A 22042-nucleotide genomic window follows, 5' to 3' on the forward strand; every position below is an offset into this window, starting at 1 on the left:
CATTAACCATAAATCACATTTATAGTAATTGTAGATCAAACATGAATAATAAAATGCACAGGACAAGCCAAGACAAGAGGACACTAGATTTCGTGGATGTTAGGGAAACACCCTAAGATTCCCTTTGATCAATTTTTCTATTATTATATCAAATGTTAAACAGAGAGAGGGTGAAATAAAGTCAAAATTGGCTTTCCATATGATGATCAAAGCAAACTTGTCAAATCTGATTTTTTCTATAGTAGTCAAGTCAACGACCCTAACCCAAAAGTCAGCATTGGTCAAATTAGCAGAAAAAAATCCTCTTTGGAGCTTAGTAAATGGCATTCAAACTCAACCTTCAGAAGTGGTCAAAGGCAGTGCAAAACATTAATAAAGACAATGGTCAAACTTTGTCAAAGTTTTCTCTTCAAGTTTGTGGTAAAACCTATGGTTAGCCCTAGTCAAAGTGCTCAGTATACCTTGATTTCTCTGCCAATGGATGGAGCTCTCCAAAATTTAAATTTTGACCCAAAAATCACATTCTATTTCGGTTAAATACCCCTTGGTCAACACTAGTAAAACCCTGTAACAGTCCTGCAATTTGGCCCTGAAATTCATCCTCTTTTCCAGCCACAAGTGTGAGAAGAATATATGTCTAATGAGTTGTATGAACCAATTAGATGAGGAGAGAAAAAAATGTGTGAGATGAGATGATTCCAACTGATGAGCACCAGTATTGCAACAAGAATTTTGTAACTCATGGGGCTACCAACTTTACTTTATCAACCCGGGGTTTGTACAAACTTTGAGGTGACAGTGTTGTATAAACAAGTAAATGTGATGGGTCCGCTCTTTGTCACTACTAAGCTAGAGATAGACCACTAAGGTTTTTCAAACTAGACTTCTATTGATTCACAAGAAGCTTGATTACTAATGACAAAAAGGGAAATCTACACTAAAAGAAATCTTGTCTACTGCAGTAAGGAAAAAGACTGAAATTAAATGATTAAACACACCATTCATCTAATCTAACTACTAGGAGGCTTTGCTTCAAGAGAATGCTAAATTATCATATGTGAAATCCTACTATCCTAGGCATGCCATTTGAAACATCAAACATTCTACTGTTGTGCATGTAAATGAACAAAATAACTCTTTTTTCCCTTTTGTCTTTTTTGTGTGTGAAAGTGTGACAACTAACATCTTTTGGTGATGTGGCAAGTGGATTAGGGATGATGGTGGATGGTCAGATGGATTGGGAGGAAAGTAGGGGTCCTTTTCTAGCTTCCTAGGGACTTTTTCCACAATTCGGCCTCAAAACAGGCCACTACAGGTCAACCTACAAGATTCCCTGTATTCCTACAGGATACAGTTGAGAGCAAGAGGAGGGATTTGGATGGTGATGTAAGGATTAGGGAAGGTGAATGGTGGGTGAAGTGAAGCAAGGGAGTGCCTAGGACTCCTTCAGAACTCAAAAACAGAGTTGTGAGATGGTTGGATTTTCTCAACAAGCTTGGAGAAGTATTCTTGTGGAATGATGAATTTGGTGAAGGATCTAGTGAAAGAAAGTGATAACCATGGATGGATGAGGTTAGGATGGGGTTGTTGATCATTAAATATCTCTATATTTCTGAAACTATTGCCATGCATCAATCAGTCATATTTATCCATAAATAATGTAAACAATAAGCTTTTCAATTAACTAAAGAAAACAAAATTTCATGAGCTAGATGCCTATTTCATGCATGGGAAAACTTGCAGGGTAATATGAAACCTTGATGAAATCTAATATAAGATTGAAGATAGAATAAATGACAATTATATCCTATTCTTGAAAACTATTAAAATGTTGTCCTAAGTAATAGAAAACCCTAAATTCCATGAGAAATCAGACTTCTGTCTTTTTGGGGTTGCATAGGAGTTCTTTCCTCAAACCATGGTCCCTAAAGGGAGGAGTGAGGCCAAATCCACCTACTAATTGCTTTTTGATATTCCTCTATATTCCTAAGCTAATGTTGAAGAAATGCACAAATGGAAGCAAACTAATGAAATCCACAACTACTTGCAATGAAATGATGCTAAAGACAATTCAACCATTAATCTATGAAATCAACTAAGCATACAAATGCAGGAAGAGGAGCCTTTGCTGCTAGGGTTGGGCCCTAACCCAAGAGCTTCAGCCCTTTGAGTCAACTCAGTTCTAGATCAAGGAAATGCTCATTCTCATTATCAAATTAGAAAATTACATAACAATGTCTTACACAAGTGTTGAACTCAAAAATCCGTAGTGTTTTTATATCCAAAATTCGAATCCTAATGATGCTCTAGGCCTCCTTATTTATACAACTAAAGTCTCCAACAACTTCCTTAAATCTAGGGAGTCTCGACTCCCAAACTCAAGATGAACTGGCTCTTTAACTGTCACTGACCCGGCTGCCTTTTGATCTTCATGATTTGGCTGCTTGTAACTCCGAGCTAGTATGATTTGATGGAGGAATATTCAAATGAGTGAGGAGTAAATGAGGAGGATCTATCTCCTACAATCTCTTCCCCTTGTCTCATTCCAGTTTCAACCCTTAATTAGTCAAAATTTCCATGATTTGTTCTCAAAAACCTGCAATCAATGCACATTAGTCCACTAGGCATAATATCTCACTTTGACTCATCTCATTAAGCAAAATATAATCAAAATATCACTACAAGAAAGAAGGACATTAGTGAGGGGCGAAAAATGTCACCATAAACTCATTGGCGACAGTCAAAAGAGCCTTCATCACCGAAAACTTAACGTCACCAAAGGTGACGTTGCCAAAAGTATAGGTGTTGTAGTGACATTCAAAGTCCGTCACCAATAATGATTTATAATGACGGATAACGACCGTCACCATTTCATATGAGCAATGGTGATGGACCATAGCCTCCGTTACCAAAAATTGAACGTCACGAAAGGTGGTGTCACCAAAAGTATAGGTGTTGTAGTGACATTCAAAGTCCGTCACCAACAATGATTTATAATGATGGATAGCGACCGTCACCACTTCATATGAGAAATGGTGATAGACCATAGCCTCCGTCACTAAAAATTGAATGTCACCAAAATGGCGTCGCCAAAAGTATAAGTGTTATGGTGAAATTCAAGGTCCATCACGAATATTGAGTATAATGACGGATAATGACCATCACCATTTCATATGAACAAAAATGATTTATTATGATGGATCTTTAATGGCCATCACTATTGGTGCATATATATGGTGACATTCATTGACCATCACCAAAATCTACGTTACCAAAATTATAGGTGTTGTGGTCACATTCAAGGTCCGTCACGAATAATTACTATAATCACAGACATCGACTGTCACCATTTCATATAAAAAACAATGATTTATGGTTACGAAACTTTGAGAGTAATCACTATTGATGCGTATATATGGTGGCATTCGTTGACCGTCACAATTTTATATTTTGGTGAGGGTCGAACAATGTCACAAAAGCTCATTAGTGATGGTCAAAAGAGCGTCTGTCACCAAAAATTGATTGTCACCATTTCATATGGATGTCATGGCACGATGGAATCGAACCACAAACCTCTTACTTGTAAAGCAGGTGCTCTTCTATTGAGCTAGCACCCTTTAAAGAATTAGATTTTTAAAAATTTGACCTTGAAACTTCATAAATTGTAAATTCTAGAACTTTTAATAAATTAAAGTCTCAAAAATATTTTACTAAACAAGCAAAGCTACATCAAAGTTGCAGGTCCCTACCTAATGGTTATGGAAGTTATGAAAAGTGGGTGGAGGGAAAAATAATTATGTATAAGAGAATCAACATGTTCAGTTGAATACTCAATTAGAAGTGAAACTCTGAAGGCATTTATAATCTATAAATGACCTATAACTAGCAAATGCACCAAATATTGCAAATGAAATGTCATAAGTGGATAGCATATGGAAGAAGAACATTGATGAAAATAGATACAATATGTTATAGGTTGAGTGAAAGAAAAATTTGATATCTAAACTTCTGTGCAAATGTAACACGGATCTTCGGAAACCATGAATGGAATATGATAATTAATGGCATATGAACGGCATATGATTTGGACAGAAATCAATAGATTCACCTTCATTCTCGAGCTTCTTCTATTTATTTGAATTTGACTCGTGACATTCTTTATCTGACAACGAATCAAAATCATCACTAGTATTAAATTCATCCAACACAGACTTTGGATATCCCACCGACATCTGCGTTTTTGTTGCCATGCCTGAAAACCATGGAGTTTCCTGCCGATAGTAGAATAAGATGTGTCCATGCTTCTCAAGAACACATTCCTTATTAACCATTGTTACCTGACAGAAACCAAAGAGACAACACAATATCAGCGTACACAAAATCCCCTACTGAAATATAATCATAACTTATCAAAGAAGTCTAAAAGATGTTCTTAATTAACAAACTTTGTATTTGGAAATACTGTTTCTTTAGATTTAAAAAAGATTGTTGTACAACACTTCTATCTATTATCCAGGCAATTATATCATAGCATATGTCACACAGTAGCAATCTACAGTACCTAAAGTAAAAAGACAAATTTGCTCAAGAAAATAGATTTAGAAAAGAGCTTTGAAAACTATAAGTTTGTTATCAAAGCTTTAATTAATTTAACAACAAACTAGTTGGAGTTTGAAAATCAAAATCATTCATAGGAAACGCATACGACAATTTCCAAAGTTTCTATTCATACAAATAAAGCTAGAGTCACTATTGCCATTGCAGATAACTGAAATTTGGGTAGTGGTCTAACAGTTAGAGCTTATTTTTCGGGAAGACTCATCAATACCATAATTTTTTTCCATAGTCTGTTGTGTCTATAGATCTTATCAGAGAGCTTGCCATTCTCAAGTTCTACCTTTCAACTACTTATTTCTAGCTCACCCTTTAAAACACAATTCTAACACTCCATTTTATTTTGTTTTGTCAAGAGAATTGGCAAGACCTTCCCATCCTCTGTTTTACATCATTAATAACCATCCGTCAATGATATAAAGGATAACATATGCACAAAAAAGGCCAAAGATGTGCTTGTCGTATACCTATGTTCTAGGACTCAACTAACCTTACTGGTGCAAAGAGCTCACCCTGAAAAAATAACATCCACAAGGAATTTACAATTTTTTTTAAAATCAAGCTCCAAGTAAACCAATCAAAATACGAACATCCTTTTAATCAATAAAATATCTAACTTATAATAAAAGTGGCCTAGAATTGAAAGTGATATCAACCATGTTAAGTAACTAACATCGGGTGAGAAATACAAGCCATGCATATTGGACTAATAAAATAATTGACCTGGTAAAGCTCAAAAATACATGACTTATAGCTAAGAAACGTAGATAAATGACTTAGAACTAAGACATGAGGTTGCCCTTTCAACCTTGTTGTCAAATAACTCTTCTTTATGTCACTTACCATTAAACTTTTTCTGATACCAGGTGGAAGTGGTATTGTAACATTAACCTTTGATAGTCTGTGTCCACTACTACTTCTCAATATCCGCTCCATTACTAGCATTTGGGACTAGATAAGATACATGCAAGAACCATCAACATGAAAATGAAATCTTCATACTTGTAAAAAAATGGGAGGAAAAAAAAATCGACAAATTGAAACAGACTATAGGATACTTCATTCCTACAACATGATTATCTTGTCATGAACAATAAAAAAATAAATCAGGAGAAATGTAATTTTTTCCACATTTTGACAATGAAATCTTTTTCATATTCTATGAACAATTGATGAAAAAAGTAAGCTAAAGCTTGTCAGCATCAGGATTATAGTAAAACATAAGGGAACTGCTCCAACACAAATATAATCCTAAACATAAGTATCTATACATATAAGTATTTATTGAGGACATTGTATTTTGTGAAAATATGGAAGTCAAATCTTTGAAATAACACAATTTATGGTACCACTGCCTTACGAAGTCCATTTGTTCAAGTATTTACAAAGTCCATTCGGGAATTTCTTCAAAGTTCAAAGTTAAAACAATTAACAGGTAGCCTAAAAAAGATCATATTTGAAAAGGAGATAACCAAATATGTAGAGTATATATCTCACATTTATATATCCTAATTTCCAGACATTGAAATGACACCTTTTAGCATACTATTGTGAATTCATCCCAAAATGCTAGAAAAAAATATTGATGGTTATTTTGCTAATATAGAAGTTTTATACATGCATTTATTTAAATAGTTAGCTTGCAATCTCAAACATATCTAAGTATGCACACAATACGTTGCATCTTTAGTGTTGGTGTGTGAACAGACAACGAAGTCCAACATTTAACAGTTTACCTACAATATGCACTAGTCGAATAGGTGAACAATAGTATTGTAGATATGTGTTATGAATATATGTATTGCAGGCAAATAAGAGTATGGCTGGAACAATCATGTCCAACCCTTCCAAGTTTGCTTATAATTTGCACTAGTCTAATAGGTGAACAATAAAATTGTAGGTGTGCATTCTGCATCACTTACCTCAATCCAACACCTTCAACATAGAAATTTCAAAGAATATGTCCAGAATGGTAGGTAATTTTCAAAATGAAAGAGTTGGCTTGATTGTTTTTGGAGAAGACTAGATTCTTACAGTGTTCAGTGTAAATTCATGACACTTTTCCAATCTTAGATGGAACAAAAAGGAACCAAGATAGAAGGTTATTTAAAGAATCCTTACTTAGCCAAGGTAAAATGTTAGCCCTTTTTTGTCAAAAAGCATAAATGTAAAAAATTTAAGAAATTTAGTGAAGAGTCTGTAGAAATGTTCTTATGAAACCACTAACGTAAACAGAGCTAAGAAATATTGCTTTGTAAAAGAGATATTCATGGTCAAATTAACAAGAAAGTGACCTTTTAGCATAGTTAATGCACTAGTGTTGTTGTTACAATATTTGGCCCAAACAATAAACAAAAAAAACCCATTTTGAATTTAGTAGGATTATGCTGGGCAAATAATCTCACAATAATACCCATCATTGAACATTCTAAGCCATTAAATCACTTTTACATTCTTTTGAAGTCCGTCAACAAAGTACTTAAAATTTGTGAACAATGTCATAACAATACTTCTAGCTATAGAACAAGCATTTCAAGATTGCCTCTGTTTTATGATATGGATATTTATCCTTCAAATAGAGTTATGTGGCACATAACCACTCCTTAAGAAAAAATGTGGTTGTAAATGCATGTTGAACTCTCTTAGCAAAAATATGCTCTTAGTATGGTATAGGATTCTTAGACTAGTGCCAGGTTTAAGGGTGCCAAAGACTTTAGATTTTAACTATGATATGGTACACGCTTGGCTTCAAGACAACATATTTCTTAGAAATTTCATGTTGGGAAACCTCTAAATCTATTTCCAGGAAAACTCAAGTTAAATGGAAATTATTTTGTATAATGGTTGTGATTCATATGGATGCACATTAATATATATTTTTTTCCTAAATTTCAATAATTTATGTATTTTTTGGTGACCTTTTATCATAGTTAATGCACTAGTGCTGTTGTTACAATATTTGGCCCAAACAATAAACAGAAAAGCCCATTTTCAATTTAGTAGGAGCATGTTGGGCAAATAATCTCACAATAATACCCATCATTGAACATTTTGACCCACTAAATCACTTTTACATCCTTTTGAAGTCCTTCAACAAAGTACATAAAAGTTGTGAACAATGTCATAACAATACTTCTCACTATAGAACAAGAATTTCAAGCTTGTCTCTGTTTTATGATATGCATATTTGTCCTTCAAACAGAGTTATGTGGAACATAACCACTTTCACCCTTAAGAAAAAATGTGGTTGTAAATGCATGTTGAACTCTCTTAGAACAAATATGCTCTTAGTATGGTATAGGATTCTCAGACTAGTGCCAAGTTTAAGGGTTCCAAAGACTTTAGATTTTAACTATGATATGGCGCACACTTGGCTTCAAGACAACATATTCTTTAGGAATTTCATATTGGGAAACCTCCAAATCTGTTTCCAGGAAAACTCAAGTCAGATGGAAATTTTTTTGTATAGTCGTTGTGATTCATATGGATGCACATTAATATATATGTTTTTTCCTAAATTTGAATAATTTATGTATTTTTTGGTCAACCAATTTTTTTATCCGGTTTTATCTAGTTCCGATTCGATTTGACAGTAGAAAGAACTCAGGAACTTGAGAGGATAAACTAATATCCTCCCCAAACAAGTTCAATTTCCACTTGTGATGTGATTTCTGTTCCTGACACAGTTGTTGATCCATACAACAAATGTATATATTCTTGGAATATGATCTAACTATGAATATGGAAGTGTTCAACTATTTTAAAATTATCTGGTTCCAGAGCCACATATATTGTAATGTAATAACTTGCAACTGGGTATAGGAATCTCTCACTGGGTAGAAAGATCTCAGATGATGAGAAAGCATTTCGATAGGTGTGTTAAAGACTTCATAGACCTCAAGTTACCTTGGAGTAGTGTCAAACAGGGCATCAAAAATGACTACCCAGTGTGCTGCAAAGTACTACTATAAGAATCCTATCTTTCTCATTGGTCAGTTATACCATACTTCTAGAATATAACTAGACATTTGTGGTAACCATTAGGGGGATTATTTAGTGGTTCCTTATTTCTTATCATTTATGGGGTCCTTTTTACTTTTATGCTATTCTTTTGTTAGTTGTTTCAGGTTTGAGTTGATTCTTATTTCTCTCAAGTCTTCAATATCAAGGATAAGTGGATTCACAAGCTTCATAGTGTTTGGCTATGGGCCTTTGCATAGTTGGTCAGCAACCATCCAATGCCATCAAAGACCTATTTGGATAAGAGCATGTTGACAGATGGGATTTTCTATATTTGTGGCAAACCAGAGACAAGTGAAACACATCTTGTTGGATTGTCTATCTGCAAGAGACTACTAGCAAGGACATTGAGGATCAACATTCAATTTTCTTCTAGTAGAAAGTGCATTGGATATTACAAACTTTGGAAATTACTATCTTGTGCTCTTATCCCTCTCAGGGATTTGGAAGTGCCTTAGAGTTATTCCACTGTTCACTTTTTGGAGGCTAAAGTGGAAGTTTTTTTTTACTAACGAGGATAGAAAAAACATCATGCATTTTGTCCACTAAGATTATGAAAAAGATGTGTGGATGGGAAAAATTACAGATGGTTCCTTGTGCTTCCACAAAAAAGTAGAGCGATGCATATGCACTTTCAATCAATGTGTATTATAAGTTATATAACTAGTATATGTGCAATTTGGAAGTTGTTATTACACATTCAAATAGCAAGTGCACTGTTTATTTTCATTAACAGAGCTGACAACACTAATTTCTTAGGTCATTGCTTGACAATAGTCTGGTATTAACCACTTAGATATGTTTGATATGATGCTCAAAATAACTACTTAAGCTTTCAAAGGTTGATCCTTTTGCTGGAAATTAAAGCATGGTTCTTTGGAAGCATATTTTAGTGGAAACTGGTACATAAGTAGTGGCTTGAATCCATATTTTGATACGTTTGATTGCGAGGTTCATGAATTTTATCCGGCATCAAATAATATCACAGCAAAGTCATACTAGATAATATCAACCCCTGATAGTGGATTCTTCATTCGTTCTACAGTTCAGAGATTTGTACAGGACTCATCTCAACTTGGAATACTCTACAATCATGATAATGAATATCCACATTACCAGGATGACTGGTCTCTATCTCTATCCTGTAGGCATGTACACAAATGCATCATACATTTTTATTGTTAGCAGTATGTAGTGAGGTCATAGTGAACTGCATTTGGTTGGTTTCATAGTTATTTTTCCCTATTTTTCTTATTTAAATATGAAAGGCATCAAATAAATAGAAGTACTTTCCATGGTCACTACCATAAATCTTCGAATTGTCAACAAGTAAATATTTCTTTTGTTTGTATATTGTCTTGTAGAACACTCACTGACAGGTTTCATTTGATCAATTGAAATTCTATTCCAATGGTATATAATATAGTTTATTCTACTATCATTCAAAGAAACCTCTAAATTCCATTAGAACAGTCTCATAATTGGCCTTTTGCTACAAGTTAACTCAAAAGAGAGCCCTGGCATCTAACAACTATATGTTTTCCATTAGATTTCTCTTCTTGGCATTGGGAGGGGGGGGGGGGGGGGTGTGGGGGGGTGCAATAAAAAACAACAACAGGAAGAAGGCTTCTGGATGGTCTTCCTTTTATTTTCTTTTATGTAATATAGAGGAGATATTGGCCGTTGAGTTTGGGATTCCAGATACATATGAATGTTGGTCTCTTCGGTTTATGCTTAATTTTCCTAACTAAATTCTAACACACGAGCTTGCAGTCGTGCAAGAGAAAGACAAATTGAGGTCTTCACTAGCTAAGGCACAAGTTAGAAGACCTTTACTTGCTACATTTTCAATAAATAGCTAGTGTAATGTTAAGATATTGGTGATATTTTGCATCTACTCCTATGGTGGTGGAATCGATCACTAATACCAAGCTTGTAGTTGTTGGAAGTAGTGATGAGTACTAGGGATAGGGTTGTTGGATTCTCTTAGACAAACAGAGTTGACCATGATGTTAATCTTGCTTTGAGATTCCCTAATATCGAGGGAGTTTATTGTGATGAGGTTGTTGCTTCAATTTCTAGGATTTTTGAGGTACATGAGAGGATTCTCATGTTCATATTTGATGATGAATTTATTGTTGTTGTTTCCATTTTCCATTGAGTTTGATATTTTAGGATCAAAGAGTTGAGATGTATGCAGATTTCATCTTATGCTTTGATGGACCTTGTCTACTTGCCTTGGTCCTCTATGAAGATATGGTTATCTTTGTAGGATATCTTGAGTAACTCTTGATGTGGTTCCATAGGATTTTTCCCTATGATGATGACTTGAGGGACGATGGAGGTTGGGATGTGTCTTATGATCCAAATTTTTGTTCCTTGAAATTCAAAGGTGGTCAACATTATTTGGAGGCTTGAGATGCTACGATAACATCTTGTGTTAACATATATAGTGATACTTCTACAACATACAAGATCTAATATATGGTGATACTTCTATAGCATACAAGATCTATATTTTGACACGTCAGGAGACTATGGTGAGTAGAGATGTGAAGTTTGATAAGGATGTGAGCTCTTCCAATTCATGTGATTCTCCTTCAAATATTGAGAAGAATTAAGAGGAGGTTGTTGTTCCAAAGATAGGTTCAAAGACTCAAGATGAGTCAAATTTGGAAATAGATGAGGTGAGGTTGAGAGTAAATATGCCCTCAACCACTATCCTAGCATGTACAAGATGAAGATAGCTTGCCTAGACATTGTAGGAGGCTCCAAAGCATGTAGGAACACCCAAATGTTTAATGAGGGCAAGTATACCTCCCACGAGATATTTTAGCCATGTTGCATTGTCTTCTTCCATCTGAGTCTTCCAAGTATCTTAAGGAGGAGAGGCGTGATACCTCGATGGAGGTGTTTGGGTTAATTCTGAAAATTATATAGAGAATCATACTTCAATATTAATGACCATATATATTATTTTGAATTTATTATTAAAGGATATCTTTTTCTTTTATGCTTGGGCCTTATTTAATGTGTTAAAAATCCTTGATGGGATGTGTAAACTTCAAAATTGATTTCTAATACCTTCCAAAAAACTTTCATTGCAATTATCAGACCATCTTGCAATAATTTTGTTTAGAGTCACCTGGACTAGCTGCAGCTGCAGAACATCGACTCAATCTTTTGTTTTACTTGAATGATGCATCACAACTTTGGATGAAAGAAATAATATTTTATATAAATATATTGATTTTGAATCATCATATCTTCAATTATTGACTCTATATTTTTTATCTAGCTCGATACCACCACGTTTACCACAACAAAGTACAAAGAGTCTAGAGCATGAGAAAGCCTCAACTACAACTTATGCTACTAGAAGGACTAGGGTAAGCACCATATCATCCATTGGGATTAATTTTTTTTAAATAATTTATTAATGGTCATTTCGATATTTTTGAGACATCGACACCCATTGACTTTTAGTAATGTAAAGTCTTACCAAATATTTTGCATGGTTAACATGTGATCAAATTTGTTTGAGTTTGAAGTTGAATAGATTTCTGCCCTACTGTTTCTGATTTGTAGTATAATGTAATTGTACCATAGAGTGAATTTGAGGACATGCTATGTGCTTTAACCTTGGAGAGAAATCATATAAAAGAAGCAATGGGGTTTTCTCTGCACAATAGCGATATAGCTAGTGAGGAATTATTGTCATGATGATGATGTAGCTGTGGTCTTTATCTTTTGTCTTGGTTAAACACTTTGAAAACATGATTTCTTTACAACTTAATTGGTACCTTGCATGCATTATAGGTAGTTGAGGTACTTACAGATTATTTGACTCTAAAGGAGATTTATATTCTAGGTAAAGTTGCAACTCTTATGTTATTTTATGATATTCTTCACAATAGTAGTGCTCCCGTGAAAAACAGCTCTGCATATAGGACAAACTTTGAAGAAACATTGCCTGATAATATGGAAAGCTTTAAAGCATGAAGCATGTCCTCAAATTCATCTCTTTGGCTCTCTGTTAAGGCATGCTTCTGATCCACTCTCTGGTACAGTTACATTAGACTACAAATTAGAAACAACGGGGTAGAAATTTGTTTAAATATCTACAATAATAGTGCTCCTATGAAAAATGCTTCTCCATATAGGACAAAGTTTGAGGCAGCATTGCCTAATATTATGGAAAGCTTTAATTTCTTATACTGAAACATCACTCCTCAGATTAATGATCAATCTTTGAAGGTTTGTATTTTTTTGATATCTATATCATAATAAGTGTAAAGTAGAAGAGTGGAGGATGTAGAGAAGAGAAAGAGAAAGAGCGGGCAAAGGGAGATCAGCGAGAATGGTGAAGTTTCTAAAGAAAAAAAAAGTTGTCTTTCTCTTGTAGGGACACTTCGCAAGTGAGAAGGTTGTTATCATTAAAATATTCAATGATGGCACTGCTAGACAAGCATATGATCACAAATAGGATCTGTATCATCATTAACAAGATTTAGTGCAGACAAAAGAAATAATTATCTTGAATAGTTGCGAGAACATCATGTCAAGCAACACATGAAATCGGCATTTTACACTGACATTCCAAGCAAAACTACAACAGAAAACCACCATTGTGCTTGCCAATACATGCACAGATTTGCAAATAGCTTTCAACAGATCTTCTAATACAAGTCACTAATCAAGAGAAGATGCCACCAAGCTTCCTAGCAAAGTCGTCATCATCATCATCTTCTAGAAAGTCTTCAATCTTCTTGCTCATCTTCATTCCTTTCCCACTCTTCATTGTCCTCATTCTCTGCATGTTCCAAATCATACTCTTCATGGTCAACATCTTCATTTCTGTGAACAGCATCATTCATTACTGGATCTTCCTAGTCATCCACTACAACAGGCTTTGCTCCATTTGAAAAGGCTAATGGTTTGTCTTCTACAAGAGTATCCACGTCATTGGATGCCTCAGTGTCATCCACCCCAGGAGTAAAAGTGGGCAGTTCAGATGTGTAACTGTCACCAGCTGGAAGTTCTCCCTCTTCAACATCTTTTTCAGGTGGTGGCAAGCCATCATTTCCCTTGCTCAAATTGAAACTCTGAATGGCCTGACCCTGCCCTTCTGTAGGTATATTTCCTTCATTGTCACCATTTTCTTGAGTCACTTTCCGTTTTTTCTTCAGAATATCACTTAGTGGCTTTAGAGCCTGAAAGTCTTGTTCCCCACTTGAATCATTAATTACCTTGCCCAATCTCATCTTCCTTCCTTCCCAAGGAAGATTTTGTCTTTGTTTGTCTGGACTCTTCATAGAGGGATTCTGTGAGGATCCATGCTCTGTTGATTGTGCGGTAGAAGGTTCTTCACTGCTCTCACGATTCTTTTCTTGTTTGATTTGTGCAAGAGTCTTAGGCCCAGCAAAATTTATGGCATCTGTCCTTGTTTCAGTGTTCCTAAAAGTTTGACCTCTAGGTACCCTGGATTCTGATGATATAGAACCATCTGCAGGCATTCTGCCCCTCTCCTTTTCACGATACTTGCTGGAAAAATTTCACATTATTGAATTCTTTATTAAAGAGATCTGTAAGGGCTTGAAAGCTTTAATTTCCATCATTGCATATGATAGAAATTTCTATAATTTTTCCTTTACCTTTTTGTTGAGGGTTGATCAAATTTTGACAGCAGGGTTTGTACTCCGGTGGTTCGAGCCCGATTTACACCGATGGGTAGGAACTCAAGAAGGGGGTACAAGGAGGCGTGGCGGTGGCTCGACAAAGAGGGAAAGATGAAATACAAGAAGATGGGGCTTCGTCGTGGGGTAACTGCAGGGGAATGGGTAATCGTGTGAGGAACAATGTGAATCGTTCGCGTGGGCGCGAAGGAGGTTCTTGTAAGAGCTTATTTGTATAGGGTGGAGCTTTAGTTGAGTGGCAGCCTTCGTGCACGCCAGGTTCGGTGACATTTGTTATATTTTTAATTGTTTTTTCTGAAATGGATTGATTGTCATGCGCTTTAGTTTTGCCAGTTCAAATCATCCACGCAAGGAATGCAAAAATTGGGGTTGAATAGAGGGTTCCATCATTTGAGGAGAAGGGGAGTAGAGTGAATGTGCCATGGTTTAGAGAGGACACAGAAGGCTCAATACTGGTTCCTCTTGTGGAGATGTACTACCTGGCATTAAAAAGTGGGTCTTCTATCAATCATATACGACTCTGGTTGTCCCAATGTAGAATGGGTGGCTTTTTATATATTTGAACGCTATTTGTCCTAACTTGATCTTCAAAAAAATGAATCTATATTAACTTTCGATTGTGGAAAGTAAAAGGTTTTTGATCAATTACAGACTACAGTCTTTGCCTAACAACAATTAGCCGCATTTTCATTTATAACCTTCAACTTTAGAAAGAAATAGTCGAAAAATAGCAGAAGCAAAACCCGAAAGGAAAATCAAACCCCAAAAATTGAATAGATGTTCAGAGATTTGACTGGTTGCCTGGAAAATGATTCGGAAAGGCCACGGTGAGAAGGATCTAGCGGAATCCTCGGTCAAATCTAAAGCTCAATATGATAGCTTTCAGCAGATCGAGTAATATCTGAGCATATCGTAAATGACAACATTCAGTCATGTAACAATTTGTTCTAAAAAGTCACTTAAAATATCCTTCCACTTCTACCAGTCAACCCCACATTACTATATTCTTATTAGATGCACACAGTAACCATACAACGATTAACATTTTACACTACACACTTGTCATTTAGAAATAAGATGTATATCCTTATTTCTCATTTAACCAGCTATTATATTCAAGTTCCTTTTGTTAAAAAAAATTACAAGAGTTTTACACAACAACATTGAAAGAAAACTCCTTTTCTTTGTTTTGAATCATTTGGGAAATTTAACCAAAGGAGGGACATTTATTTCCAACCTTTGTGTAAGGGACATTTCTTTCCAACCTTGTGTATGGAAATTACGTCAATATTCTCTCGAGCCTTTTCTATTGTCAACGCAATTAATAGATAGTATTCAGCATAATTTGTTTTTGGTTTCTGGTATCAAGACCCCACAGTCTGTTCATTACATATGTTTCTATATCTATTTTTTATTTATTTATTTATGTTGACTTCCACCTCCCTATAATCTCACATAGTTTAAACTAGGAGGAATAAGCAACCCTTTATACACATATATTTTCCTTTATGTGGGGTAAAACATACTTAGCGTAATTAGGCAGGCATTCTAACGGATCAAGAGATATCCATCCTTGTTGCACACACACTTTGTATGTTCACCATCACATATTACACACACATCGCTCACACACTAAGTTTACTTAAAATCTGTACAAAGGGTGTTCCATTTCGTCTTGCACTGTTGGGTGATCTTGCAGGGAAATATAGATTTGAACTTGGTTTTTTTTAATTTTATTTTTCACACCAAAAGTGAAAGTAAGACTCCTTAAAAGCAACCTTAACTTGAACTCATCTATTCTTTCAGCAAGGTCCACAAAAATAAATTGATAGTTTTAGTTAGGACCACAGGGGTAGGCATCCAAATAATCCATTGTGGTTGTTTCAAATTGAAACAAAGAAATTGTCTTTTTAGGGAGCTGAAAATCCTCCACAACCTGGTGACAAAAAGTCGGTGATGAGAAGAAACTCATGAAGGAGAAAGGCATAGGTTGTGGATTATAATGGGCCTCATTGAATTGCCTAGTTCTTAGTATGGATTTCGGGTCTAATGTTGACAACCAGAAGTTGATATTCTCTCATCCCCACTACACGAAGGTAGCTTTGTTGCCAAACATAGGGAATATTTCCCTATAGGTGGTAGGGGCGGGAGCACTTGCGCCTGGTGTGGATTTCAAATGATTGCTAGAAGCATTTCCAATTTCTCAAATATATGGCCCCAATACCCCTTATGATAACCCTTCATCCATATCTTTGTTGATTTTTCGATTGGTGGCTTGAGACCCCACTGTTGTAAAAATATCACAAGTTTTCATTGCAGTTAGCAAGCGTAAGTCCTTGTTTAAGCCCCATCTGCTTGGTGACCTTCTGGAACAAGCCCTCTCTAACTTGCCTTATTGATCAGATTCTATATTGTTAGATGGCTCTCTTTTGAAGCCACTAGCCTCTATTTGAATCCTACCCTGCAATCACCTACTACTGTGATTCATACCTTGCCTTAACTGGTCCCTGTATATATCTTGTTGTCTACGGTCATCATCTTGTTGCCTAGAGCCACGGTGAAATTCACCATGTCGACTATCCACATGCTGTCTCTTTTAGGGGCTATCCACTACTTTAGCCTCAACAACCCTCCTATGTTTTGAAATCCGGTGGCAGAGATCCTCCATATTGTTCTGTTCAGGATCATCTTCACTAGACAAGGACCTCCTTTCTCGCACAATCGGTCTCTCCAGAACCCAGTCATCAAAAGCATTAGACTGCTTTCGGCCACCACACTCATATCCCCTGTTTTTATATGGTTCATAAGCTCCATGGTCATACTGAAATTCAGCATCATAGTAGCCAGTTCGGACAAGCTCTCGTTTGTTGTGCATATTTCTTTCTCGACCATTGATTGCATCTCTTCCAGATTCCATATCATGTTTATAGTAATGAGCATCCTCCCGATGGCTTAGCTGGTCAGGTCCATCATCCACAAGTACATCAAATCCTGGCGATGATCCACCCAGCAAATCCTCCGATTCTAATCCATTTTGTAGTCTCTCTTCTGGAGGATGAGACGGGCGTATCCGAGACCTGTTTCTTGAAGCATCATGTATCCTTTGTCTTGTAGGTTCAATCTTTGGCAAAAATTGTTCAACTTCATGTGGACTTCCCTTTATATAGGTAGGCTGAGATCTTGATTGAGAGACATGTCTAGCTTGTGTTTGCAACTGGGTTTCCTTGACATTATTTGACTGCAGTGTTAAAGGATTGCCCAAATGCCCTGCTTGGAAGTTATTGGACTGCAATGCAACAGGGTTACTTGACTGTGATGCCTTGAAGTTATTTGCCTTTGCTAGCACAGGGTTTCTTGACTGCACTGCCTGAAAGTTGTTTGACTTCAATGTCATGGGGTTGCTTGACTACACTGCATTAGGATCAAGTGATTGTACTGCCTTGGGAAAGCTTAAATCAGATGGATGTTTTCCATCTTTGTTGCTTTCAGTTTCATTGACTGTTTGTTTCCCACTTGCTTGAGGCTCTGTAACTGCTGGACTTGGTTTTGTTGTCTTTTGAGAAGTTAGATTAGCTCCTGAAAACGGACCATGCACAAAATGGCACTTATCACCCTTTACACAATATCCCTGCTGGAAAAATTAGCAGGGAACTTTCGGTTTGTTTGCTGTGCCAGATGCCAGTAACGATGCTGAGGACGATGGTGGCACTATTGCTGGTGTTGGTCCTCCTGACAAGCCATCTAGTGGCTGAAACAGAAACACAGATACACAAGTTAGTGTCATAAATAGATTAAACAAAAATTATACAAAGAAAGTATACCTGCTTGATATGTAGAATCGACCAGAGCAGAATAGCTTGAAACTGGCTATGACTATTTTATGTGAAGGTTGCAGTCCGTGTTTGTATTACACCACTAACCAGTTCAACTAAAACCCTCTCCTCATGCAAAACATAACCATTATTGATAAAAGTAAATGTTCCAAATACAACACAGGTACATACAATTGTTTTCTCTAAAATGCAAAATTGATCGCAACTTAAGCATTTGCTCTTTTGAAAACCATTTTCCAGGTTTACATGAACGTTGAATTATCAAAAATGTCCTCAAAGTCTCTCAACATAACATTGTTTGATCAAACTGTCCTGAAAGTCTCAAGCTAACAGATTCTGCCAAGGTTTCTGTAAATATTTTTGTGCATATTTATATTATTAATGAAATTCCATAGTACAGTAAAAAATGTGCTAGATGCGTCTTCCAAAATCCATCCCACTATATACTTTAGCCAAGTGTACACCAATTACAACACTGTCCATAGATCTACTGTACTTTTTGTGAAAAAGGGTTGTTTCAACCTTTGAATAAGAAAATGTTGCATCAATTCTACATACAGTTGCAGCAACGCTGCCACTTTCTGGAGCTCCCAAAAAATAGAATTGAACAAAGGCTTATCATTCCCAGTTATTCAGTGGATGATTGTCCCATTTTTAACGGAAATGATGGCATTTACACAATAAAATAATAAATTAGGTTTTTTTAATGATAAAATAATGAATCTTTTTAGTTGGCACATTTCCGCATAGAATTTCACAAAGCTGCATAAATTTTATTTGGAGATGTCATGTTCATTCAACTGGCCAGACAACCAACGTATTATAATAATATAATTTATTTAATAGAGGAATTGTAAGGATACTTCACGAACAACTTCAAATGCAACAATTTCTTTTACAGAACATGAAAAACCATAAATATCCCAATACTATATAGTATATACCCATTTTATATCCACCACAAATTAATAAATATATTAAAACAAAAAAAAATACCAAGGTATCTTCAGCTATGGAGACATCAAAATAATTAACCCATGGTGTTACTCGAATAGAAAAATACTTTCATGTAATTCAAATATTATTGAAATTTTGGAATGATCAGAAGCAACTGTAAAAATTTCCGAGACAAAATGTTCGCATTACAATGACAATATGAAAACTAAAAAACAATCATCTGCCAGTTATTTAATACTCAATGCCTTAAAATTCCGCAGATTACAGGAGGAATCACCTATTGTTCACAGTTGCAACTGCAAAGTGTTATCGTCTTCATATAATTAAGAATATTTACCAAAGTCTACATTATTCAAATGCTAGTAGCTGCAAATGCCAATGAGGTAATTGATTCAAAGGCATCATTGATCCCTCTGCTGAGAAGCATAATATGTTCTAAAATTAAGTTATGATATTTGCTTCTGCATAGGCTCCTCTATAATATTAAACAAATAGGATCTGTATCATCATTAACAAGATTCAGTAGAGAATAGCTGCGAGAAAATCATGTCAAGCAACACATGAACACTGACATTCCAAGCAAAACTACAACAGAAAACCATCATTGTGCTTGCCAATACATGCACAGATTTGCAAACAACTTTCAATAGATCTTCTAATACAAGTCACAAATCAAGAGAAGATGCCACCAAGCTTCCTAGCAAAGTCGTTGTCATCATCATCTTCTAGAAAGTCTTCATCTTCTTGCTCATCTTCATTCCTTTCCCACTCTTCATTGTCCTCATTCTCTGCATGTTCCAAATCATACTCTTCATGGTCAACATCTTCATCTTCATTGTTGTGAACAACATCATTCATTACTGCATCTTCCTGGTCATCCACTACAACAGGCTTTGCTCTATTTGAAAAGGCTGATGGTTTGTCTTCTACAAGAGTATCCACGTCATTGGATGCCTCAGTGTCATCCACCCCAGGAGTAAAAGTGGGCAGTTCAGATGTATCACTGTCACCAACTGGAAGTTCTCCCTCTTCAACATCTTTTTCAGGTGGTGGCAAGCCATCATTTCCCTTGCTCAAATTGAAACTCTGAATGGCCTGACCCTGCCCTTCTGTAGGTATATTTCCTTCATTGTCACCATTTTCTTGAGTCACTTTCCATTTTTTCTTCAGAATATCACTTAATGGCTTTGGAGCTTGAAAGTCTTGTTCCCCACTTGAAACACTAATTACCTTGTTCAATCTCATCTTCCTTCCTTCCCAAAAGCCTATTCACATTTCAATATTCTTCCACACACTATGCCTTACGGCGTTTCCTTTGCAACATTAGGTGCAAATGCTAGTTGTACCATAGAGTGAATTTGAGGACATGCTATGTGCTTTAACCTTGGAGAGAAATCATATAAAAGAAGCAATGGGGTTTTCTCTGCACAATAGCGATATAGCTAGTGAGGAATTATTGTCATGATGATGATGTAGCTGTGGTCTTTATCTTTTGTCTTGGTTAAACACTTTGAAAACATGATTTCTTTACAACTTAATTGGTACCTTGCATGCATTATAGGTAGTTGAGGTACTTACAGATTATTTGACTCTAAAGGAGATTTATATTCCAGGTAAAGTTGCAACTCTTATGTTATTTTATGATATTCTTCACAATAGTAGTGCTCCCGTGAAAAACACCTCTGCATATAGGACAAACTTTGAAGAAACATTGCCTGATAATATGGAAAGCTTTAAAGCATGAAGCATGTCCTCAAATTCATCTCTTTGGCTCTCTGTTAAGGCATGCTTCTGATCCACTCTCTGGTACAGTTACATTAGACTACAAATTAGAAACAACGGGGTAGAAATTTGTTTAAATATCTACAATAATAGTGCTCCTATGAAAAATGCTTCTCCATATAGGACAAAGTTTGAGGCAGCATTGCCTAATATTATGGAAAGCTTTAATTTCTTATACTGAAACATCACTCCTCAGATTAATGATCAATCTTTGAAGGTTTGTATTTTTTTGATATCTATATCATAATAAGTGTAAAGTAGAAGAGTGGAGGATGTAGAGAAGAGAAAGAGAAAGAGCGGGCAAAGGGAGATCAGCGAGAATGGTGAAGTTTCTAAAGAAAAAAAAAGTTGTCTTTCTCTTGTAGGGACACTTTGCAAGTGAGAAGGTTGTTATCATTAAAACATTCAATGATGGCACTGCTAGACAAGCATATGACCACTGCCTTGTAGCAGGTATCGTGAAATACCCTAAGAAGGTCATCAGAAAGGACTCTGTGAAGAAAACGATGAAGAAATCAAGGTTGAAGGCTTTCATCAAGGTTGTTAACTACAATGACATCATGCCCACCAGGTATAGTTTGGATGTGGATTTGAAGAATGTGGTTACCTTTGATAAATTGGAGATTCGTGATAAGAAGGTGGTGACGCTAAAGGGAGTAAAGGCTTCCCTTGAGGAGAGGTTCCCCGATTGCTTAACTTAGAATAAGCAGAGAAGCATAAGAAATGTCAAGAGGAGGATGTCAGGTATGGGTATAACTTTACAATCAGAGGGAAGCATGCAGGAGAAAATGATGCTTATTTAAAATTGGGAAGGGGAAGGTGGAGCATAGATGTAGAAAGAAAATCCATACTTGATGATGATAATGACTATATATCGTTATCATCATCATCTGGGAGAAATGTTCAGGAAGAATCATCTTTATGGTCACGGGCTGAGAAACGTGAATTTGTGGATGCCTCTTGAAGTGGAACTTCACCAAAAAATGTTGGTGTGGTGATGGTAGTGTCACATGAGGTGCCCCCCAAAAGTTCAAAATATTATAGGCAATGTCAAGGAAAAATACTTTCTCTACTCATTAGCTCATATTTCGCCCCATCAGTGTTTTGATAGACCAATTATCAAGATCATAGAATGAGCTT

General features: G+C 35.8%; 1 pseudogene; it reads left to right on the plus strand.

Moving 5' to 3' along the window:
* The first annotated feature begins 21222 nt into the window (after window positions 1-21222).
* Window positions 21223-21603, plus strand: LOC149262480 (large ribosomal subunit protein eL27y-like; annotated as a pseudogene).
* Window positions 21604-22042: the final 439 nt, after the last annotated feature.

This window comes from Pinus tabuliformis, chromosome 6, assembly GCF_031772625.1.
Source record: "Pinus tabuliformis cultivar Carrire ecotype Pingquan chromosome 6, CPIR1, whole genome shotgun sequence".
Lineage (NCBI taxonomy): Eukaryota > Viridiplantae > Streptophyta > Pinopsida > Pinales > Pinaceae > Pinus > Pinus tabuliformis.